Source organism: Helianthus annuus, chromosome 8 (genome assembly GCF_002127325.2).
Source record: "Helianthus annuus cultivar XRQ/B chromosome 8, HanXRQr2.0-SUNRISE, whole genome shotgun sequence".
In the NCBI taxonomy this organism is placed as follows: domain Eukaryota; kingdom Viridiplantae; phylum Streptophyta; class Magnoliopsida; order Asterales; family Asteraceae; genus Helianthus; species Helianthus annuus.
In genome coordinates, this window is record NC_035440.2 from 90,232,166 (window position 1) to 90,242,258 (window position 10,093).

Sequence of the window (10,093 nt, forward strand, 5' to 3'; positions counted from 1 at the left end):
CACCTTTCGTATCACCCGCACGCGCAACCAGAACATCGCCAGAGTCGTACTTGCCGGAATCCTGCCGGAGACGTGAAGCCTTCGCTGGGAAAGCTTGAAGACGTCGCCGGAGCCGTACGAAAGTCGACGAGGATTGTCTTCATGTGTTCGGTACATCTCGCTCACTATTTCATTTTCCCTTGATAAATATCTGATCAACTTTTATAAGAATCAAAGTTAAAATTGAAACAAGATAAGAACATAGTTATTTATATATAAGCAAAATCGATTCTGTTGTTTTTGTTTTTGTTTTTAAAGAAGATGATGGATCTGATGTTTTATTATATTACTTATCCATTTATTTTATAATTAATGAATTCCTATAGACAAATAGGTTTGAAGTAACATTTGATGATTTTTGAGAAACTATAAACTTCAGTTTATTAAAATAAACGATTTATTTGATTAGTTTTAAATAAATAAATATAATTTTTATTCTTTTTATATAAAACCTTTAACTTATTTTAAACAATTAGCAAATTGTTATGTTCTTTTATTAAAATCTAATGTTAACAACGGGTTAAATTATATTATAATATATAATTAATTTGTAAACCATAAACTTTCGGAATCATATTTAACGAGTTCGTACACGTATTTCATATCTAGGTTAATCACTTTTGTTCGTCCTCTTGAGTTCCCAATCTTTACTCGTGCGCTTACAACAAATCGCAACGCAATCAATGTGAGTATACATGACCCGTTTTCGTTTTACACTTTTTGGGTGCAATATGTATTACTTATCAAACTACACCATCACATCAAACATTTTATGCACACTCTATCCATACTCTATGTGATACATTTTAATCATGTTAGACATGTTATGCTACTGTAAGCTCTCATGACTATGTGTTCATTAACTTTGCAAGCCTCCCCTAACAATGGTAGCGCTATAGGTTGAGAAACGCCCCTCCCGTTATATTAACGGGTATTGTTAGGTTAAACTATGTTAAAACCTCCCATACTCTTTTGGGATAGGCACGTTAATTGCGTTAAACTTTGGTTTGGACATATAGAGTAACATCGTTTCGAGTATACTGTCAATATGATATTGTATTTCACATTTGGATATGAGCAACATTTGAAACACGTATTATGCTATGTATGAAAACTTGTATACTCACCAACATGCTTTTGTTGATTGTACTTTAATACATATTGCAGGTTGATGTTCAAGAAATAAAGCAATCAAGCTAGGATGGAACTAGAAACCCATTTTAGCATAGTATTTTATTATGTTTGAATTATGATGTACTTGAAAACAATGTATTCCCATTTGATATTTAAAAAATGAATTTAATTCATATTGTCACAATAGTGTTATGTTGTTTTGAGCAATTTGTACGTCTCATCCCGATGTTTCCGCCATCGGTTGGGGTGTGACAGATTGGTATCAGAGCCATAACTATAGGGAATTAGGAAGATTGCTATACTTTTCCCTAGTCTATAGTAGGAGTACTCCGATACCAGATTGGTATCAGAGCCGTAACTATAGGGAATTAGGAATGCCTTGCCTAGTCTATAGTTTAGGAGCTTATTCACTATGTGTTGCTTAAAACAACTTCCTTTCTATCTTCTTTGCTTCCCTCTACTTTCTTTTGGACTCTTAATATACATGCCTTTCCTAAGGCTAACACAATACACACTTGGAGGCTTTGAAGACACCTTTACAACACAATCGAAAAGACTCATCAAGATAGGGGTGAGTCCCACACTTGGTGATGATTTTCACTCAGCTATACTTTGATTTTTGCACGAAATCTACCCTTAAGTTAGGAGTGATATCCAAACCTTGATGGGAGTTTTCCATTTCATATTCCAGTGGACCCTTATCTTAGGATAAGTACCAACCACATTAGGGTACGATGTTATCAAGTTAGAGGTGATACTCGCATCTTGTTAACTAGTCCCACTCCTCGATTTTCGTTCTCGCCAAAGTTTCGATTTCCCAATCCATTAAGGACGTGTAGTAACTGGAAGGACAAATATCGTTAGTCGCTCCTCGATGAGAGTATTTGTCTATTAGGCCAAAGCACGTTTCCTTAATTCGAAAAGGATTTTGATTCACTTTGGAATCGTCGTATGTTACGTTCCGTGACAATCCATATTTTACGTTAAATCTCTTTTATGTTATCTCAATTATTATGTGTTTTACGTTTGAGCGTTTCATCCATTTCTAGCTAGGAGACACATTTCGCACTATTGTCGCAACCTAAAACAATTAATGTTACTCTCTCGTGAACAAATTAAATTTATTATGCTTTCATCATACATGTTACTCTATGTGAAAATTCATGTCACTTTATTCATGTTATCCTATGTGAAACCCAATGTGAAACAATGTGCTACATGTTACATGCATTAAACAATTTTTCTCAAATAATCAATATGATCAAGTCTCATTTACTCTACGCTTTCATTTGAATCTTTAGAAGTCTTACCCTTAGATTTCGAGGACGAAATCTCCTAAAGTAGGGGAGACTGTAACCCCCGTCAAAATCGACCCGTTTCAAAATCCGACCCGTTTTAAAAATTCGGATCCTAAACTTTAAACTTCGGAAATTTTTCGCGAAATAAATAATCGTTGAAAGAGATCGTTAGTTTAATCCGTTTATAAATGTTGTTAATTATTTATTTTAATTAAATTTATCAACTTTAAAATTAAAAGTTTTGCTTTTATAAAATAATCTAGTAAGTTTTAATGAGATTTTCAAGTAATACAAAGTTGAACAAAGTTAAGCTAAGTTAGTTCCATTAGTAAAGTTGAGGGGGCTTATTGTAACCTTTTTAAACTCTAGCTAAAAAGAAATGGAAACAAAATAAACAAGATGTAGCCCGCGGGTTTCGAACCCGGGTCTACCCGTCCAACAAACAACGCGCATACTTACCGTTCCACCACTTCTTATCTTTCTTGACAACCTTCAATTCACTTTCCTTATATACTGAAACGTGAGTTGAATATCCTTTCTAAATCAATTGCCGCCAACTGATTCAACGCGTACAGCCTGGTTGTTTCCTTTCTTCCTCGCTGATTTCTTGGTGATTTGCAAATGATACACATTTCCATTTTCCGAATCGATCTTGAACCTAGACACCTTAACAACCAAGATTCCACACTCGTTTATTCGGAAACTTCGACAATTCCTCAACCTGAGCCGCTATATATACGAAACCACTCAAGCTCCAAACGGTGTACCAATTTTCCCCACCTCTCACTAAGCCACTCTCGACACCCTCACTCAATCATCACACCTTTCGTATCACCCGCACGCGCAACCGGAACATCGCCAGAGTCGTACTTGCCGGAGTCCTGCCGGAGACGTGAAGCCGTCGCTGGGAAAGCTTGAAGACGTCGCCGGAGCCGTACGAAAGTCGACGAGGATTGTCTTCATGTGTTCGGTACATCTCGCTCACTATTTCATTTTCCCTTGTTAAATATCTGATCAACTTTTATCAGAATCAAAGTTAAAATTGAAACAAGAAAAGAACATAGTTATTTATATATAAGCAATATCGATTCTGTTGTTTTTGTTTTTAAAGAAGATGATGGATCTGATGTTTTATTATTTTACTTATCCATTTATTTTATAATTAATGAATTCCTTTAGACAAATAGGTTTGAAGTAACATTTGATGATTTTTGAGAAACTATAAACTTTAGTTTATTAAAATAAACGATTTATTTGATTAGTTTTAAATAAATAAATATCATTTTTATTCTTTTCATATAAAACCTTTAACTTATTTTAAACAATTAGCAAATTGTTATAATCTTTTATTAAAATCTAATGTTAACACTGGCTTAAATTATATTATAATATATAATTAATTTGTAAACCATAAACTTTCGGAATCATATTTAACGAGTTCGTACACGTATTTCATATCTAGGTTAATCACTTTTGTTCGTCCTCTTGAGTTCCCAGTCTTTACTCGTGCGCTTACAAGAAATCGCAACGCAATCAATGTGAGTATACATGACCCATTTTCGTTTTACACTTTTTGGGTGCAATATGTATTACTTATCAAACTACACCATCACATCAAACATTTTATGCACACTCTATCCATACTCTATGTGATACATTTTAATCATGTTAGACATGTTATGCTACTGTAAACTCTCATGACTATGTGTTCATTAACTTTGCAAGCCTCCCCTAACAATGGTAGCGCTATAGGTTGAGAAACGCCCCTCCCGTTATATTAACGAGTATTGTTAGGTTAAACTATGTTAAAACCTCCCATACTCTTTTGGGATAGGCACGTTAATTGCGTTAAACTTTGGTTTGGACATATAGAGTAACATCGTTTCGAGTATACTGTCAATATGATATTGTATTTCACATTTGGATATGAGCAACATTTTAAACACGTATTATGCTATGTATGAAAACTTGTATACTCACCAACATGCTTTTGTTGATTGTACTTTAATACATATTGCAGGTTGATGTTCAAGAAATAAAGCAATCAAGCTAGGATGGAACTAGAAACCCATTTTAGCATAGTATTTTATTATGTTTGAATTATGATGTACTTGAAAACAATGTATTCCCATTTGATATTTAAAAAATGAATTTAATTCATATTGTCACAATAGTGTTATGTTGTTTTGAACAATTTGTACGTCTCATCCCGATGTTTCCGCCATCGGCTGGGGTGTGACAGCACTGGCAGGTGTATGCCTACACCTAGTGCTTAAGTCGTGGCCATTTCAATGAATGAGCCGAGGATATCCAGGACATGGTCATTAACCCCCCAAAGGCTTAAAACAAACAAAACAGATTAAACAGGTTATCTCAATGATTTAACCATTATTTGATTAAAGATTCAATACCCGACCAAGCGGTTTTATTAAATACCATACCCAAGCCCGTATAAGGGAAAATAAGTTAAAAGTATTTACCTAAGCAAAAATATAATTTTTATCCCAGCCGTATATCAATCAACAAGTACATATAGCTTTTACCGGGCTCCTAATCTGGAACAAAGGTTTATAATAACCTATTAGATTCCTAACGGGTCTTACGTAAGTTTAAACTTAGATCGGTTAGTTTTCATGAAAGGTTTACGGTTCAAAACGCAAGGTTAAGCGAAGACCGGATTAGAATGTGATTTAGACCCGACAAGTATGAAGACTTGTATAATATGAGTAAACTAAACATATTCTGGATTTTGAAGTGAAAATGATAAGGTTTGACCCGTTTCAGTTATTTTATGCAAACTAGTTACATAAACCGTACCGAGTGAGAAAAATGCATGACGGGTAACCAAATGAGTCATGAACAGGTTCCCTATGTTAATATGCTTAAAATGTGTTATGATATCAGTAGGATATCTTCCATTATGCCCAAAAAGAATTTAATACCAATTTAAGCCCCGTAGGGGTATTTTGGTCATTTTAAAGATTATAAAAGAGGTTAAATAGTAATCTAAGGTTCTGGTCTAAAATGATCAGTAAAAATATTTATTTTAATAAGTTAAATCAGTAAGATATCATACATATGTGAAATTTATCATTTATGACCAAACTATGCACTGTAGGGGCATTTTGGTCATTTCACATTTGTTAAAAGGGCCAAATTTGGAAATCTGAGTTCAAAACTTTTATTTACTGTTAAAGTATAAAAATTTATTCATACCATCAGTAGGTAACAAGTCTTAGGTGCGAAATATGGTTTTAAACCATACTATGCGCCTAAATCGCATAAAAATCGGTATTTGACGATATTTGGGTTAAATAAAGAAATCTGAGATTTTGATCAGCCTTTATTGTTTAAAATAATTTATTTGATGTATAAAACCAGTAGAAAAAAGTTTGATATGTAAAGGATGTGAAAAACTCATTTTATTAGCAAAAAAAGCATAACCGTCAATTACCGAGTCGATGCAAGAACCCTATGTTAACAATAGTTTAAAATTTAACAAAAATTTCCAAAAATCCCTAAATATTATATCTTAACAGTGGGTAGAAAGTTTGGTGTCAAAATTTGGGTTTAAATAGGTTTTATGTCAAAAATGCCACTTAATTAATAAAAAGCCTTCAATTTACGATATCGAGCATAACTCTCATTTCAGACCATAAACTGATGTCAAATTTTTAGGACATACTTAAATATCAGCAGTAAAGGTTTTTGTCCTTTCACATTTTCAAAAATCTCGTTTTAATGGTAAAAGGGCATAATGGTCAACTTTTAAGCATTTAACGGAAACATGCAATGAACTAGGATTTCTATGGAACCAAGTTGTATAACCTCGGAGGGTTATACTAACCTATAATATGGTCCTAAAGGAATCCTAAGGCATAACTAAACTAAGCTAAATCGGGTCAGAACTGAAAGTCAAAGCAAAAGTGAACTTTTGCGACTTTCGGTTGCGAACCGAGCCTAAACTCAGAATTGTCGGGTTGAACATGCCTAGACATGTTCAATTAATATTTACCAAGTTATTAAAGTGACAAAACTGATTTTATTGCTTCACATCATTAGTTATGAATTTTATTTAAAAACCGACTCGTTTAACTATTATTTTAATTACTTTGACCCGACAATTAACTAAGCAAACGTGATAATTAGGAGGTGCCCTTTTGAGGGTTTAATACCTACCTAATTACGACCACGTAGCCATGTTCGTTGCGAACAATGGCTCGACCGTTTAAAAGTCAAAGCGTTTATCGCGAACGCTTGACTTTTCGGCTTTAAGAGCCAAACAACTTAACTAAGCACGAAAGGAACACTTACAAGTGGTCCTTAGGACTGAAAGAGGTTCCCAAGTTGGTCAGGATCCTCTTAAAATCAGAGATATAGCAGATTGGATGGAATGAAGTGTGAGTTGCTCAATGAAAACAACCCCTATTTATAGTTTTCGGGAGACCATGGATGAATGCTAAGTGTTGGAAATGATAACAAGATCATTCTTGGTGTAAAACCAGGTTTTAATACCATCAAAGAGCCCATAGATTCGAATATTTGTGTATGGGTTTGATATGAGTGGAGAACAACCAAGAAATCAAATAAAAAAAAATATACTGCAGATAGGCTCGCTCGCGGCCCGCGTAGGCAGAGTGCCTAGCGGTCGCGGCCCGCGACCTATACCGACCCAACTCAGAAAGTTTGCTGTATTGGCAGCTTTGACCCCTGAACGTTTTTAATCGATTTATACTATAAAAAATGACACATCTGGTCCCTTAAACTTATAACTCAGCTGAATTTCAAGTTTAAAAACAACTTTCGAAAGTTGACAGGAATAATCCCTCACATCTTTACTTGTTGTTAACTTTCGAACTTTACATAAAGGACACAACATATTATGTCGTGTTAATACAAGGTACCAAGGCCACTAGTAAACATTCTTGGGCATCCCGAGAGTTCGACCGAGCATTGCGAAGTCCTTAGTTTGATTAAAAAGATCCTCTAAAGTGTAGTTTCGTAAGTCGTCGCTTTTAGTCCTTTAATCGCACAAAGTAGTGCGAAATGTCGTTTAACAATATCCAAGCCTTATGTGGCCCATAATGCGTATTCCCAAGCATGTGCTTAAGTATTACTACGCTCCCGTTCGCTTAAATGGTCACAAAAGGCGTAGATTCAAAAGTTGACGCTTTTTGTCCCTCTAATGCGCAAACTTGCGCATATCATCGATTAATAGCACCGAAGCCTTATCTAATCCATATTAGGCATTCATGAGAGTATTATTACACATCACGATGCTTCGGGTTCGTAAAAAGGTCATTCAGAGGTATAATTAAACATATTGACGCTTTTAGTCCCTCTAACTTTCAAAGTTGCGCGTAACGTCACTTATAGGCATAAAAGCCTTAGACGGCCAATATTTGGCATTCCCGAGAGTATAATTAAACATCATGAAGCTCCCGTTTTGTTAAAAGGTCACTCAGAGGTAAGAATTAACATGTTGACGCTTTTAACCCTTCATCGTGTAAACTTTCAATTAATTACGCAAACGGCTACTCTTGATCAACAAGTGGCTCATATGTGAATAGGAACACCGTGTAACGTCATTCGGAGGCTTATATTAAGCACGTTGACACTTTTAGTCCTTTCGCATTCAAAGTTTTTGATTTTTTCGCAAAAATAGTCCCTCTTATTCGACGTTTGACTTTATTAAGGTTTAGTACACGTGTCAACATATCCTTGGACGTGATTTTACGAGGTGTTACATAAGGGGTATAGGAGCTGTGGATGTTGTATCAGGAAATGAGAAATTTCGAATTCAAAGTGTTTACTACACTCCTGAATTGGATAGAAATGTTCTCAGCCTTGATCAACTGGTGATTCAAGGTTTCACAGTGAAATTTAATGGAGAAAAATGCAAACTTTTCCCTACTTTTAGTACACCCCCTTTGCATAAGAAAAACAACATAACTGGGTTAACTAGAGAAGATGAAATCGGTTCGAGAGAGAAACAATCCATAATCGATAGAGAATCAGATCATGAAACTTTCAAATCTGATTACTTGAATGATTATTTCGAAAAATTGAATCTAACTTCCAATGAACCTGATTGGAATATAATGATTCTGCAAGCAATGAAATTCAACGAATTTCAAGACTTAAGGCTCTCTTAGATATGTTAGAAGATAGTGTGTATGTGATGAAATACAAGTACGAATTAGAAGTGAAATTTGAGGAGATGATCGACTTGTTTTTGAGAATAAGGATGGGAATCACAACGAGACCGATTCCGGTATACATGAGTAACAATAGGAAGGTGAACCTGTTAGAACTGTACATGGTTGTAAAGAGAGAAAGAGGCCATAGAACTGTGACTTCAACTAATCTATGGGCAATGGTTTCAAAAGATATGGGTCATGACTATGGAGATAGAGATTACATGAGAATCTTATATGCTATGTGTCACACCCCCAAAATCCACCATGCGGAGTACCACCGCTTGGAGGCGTGACGTGACCAGGATCGAGCCACCAATCATATTGAACAATGTAATTAAGTAAATGAAATCAAACACAATACGATTGATGACCAAAGCTAGCTAGCTAAGTTTAGTTTAAACAGCGGAAGCATAAACGTAAAGTCCAAAACATAAGTCCATAGTTTTTAAGTTAAAGTTCAAAACGCAAGTTTAATAAGTTCATAAGGATTTAAATATTCAGCACGGAACATAACAGCCCATACACCACAACGACTCCTCCCTCGTGCAAGCTCCAAGCATTTAGCGACCTGTAAGGCAGGTAACAACGAGTCAACAACAAAGTTGAGTGAGTTCACGTTTGGTTGTTTAGTTTTAAGTTGTTTCCGAAAACGTGGTTTATCTTTCGTTGGCGTAATTGCCGTGGGGTTTACCCCGTAGTTGAAAGAAAATTTAACCAGTTCATTCTTTATTACCCATACCCTGTCCATGATTGGTGGGGGCTTCCCCATGTGAACTACTAGACCGTATGATATCGACCACTACGCAAGTAAGTTGTGCCCTACATCAGTGTCTATCATCACTGATGGTTTGCCATAGTCCATTAGTACACACTCGTCCGACTGGCACGGTGTGAGGTTTGTTAAACCTAATAGCGCTATTAACTAATGACCCGCTCGCCATTGGCCTCGGCGATTAAGTCGATATAAAATGAGGGACTTATGATAGAGTTTTGTCTAGTAAGTTTTAAGGTTGTTGTCCTACCCAAGGAGGACGAACGTACGTAGTTCTCCCGAAGAGAATATGCAGGATTAATACTGGCATCCTACCCGAGGAGGATGGCCGTACATATCCTACCTAAGTAGGATATGTAGATTCCGTTTTTAATTCTTTAACCCATTCCCAAACCACCGGGAATCCCATTCCTTAGAAAGTGTGTGAACTCACCTTGGTTTTCTCGGTTAGATTCTCAAATATAGCTAACAGTCGAGGTCGGTCAATCACGTCCTAATATAATTACCAGTTAATCATTTAGTGGTTTTCAAATAGAGCACAAAGTTCCTACACGTATCTATCACATAACATGCATTACTTTAACGGTTTATGCCCATATAAACTCCCCATCCATTCCCATAAACATACGACATTGCACATAACACTTTTA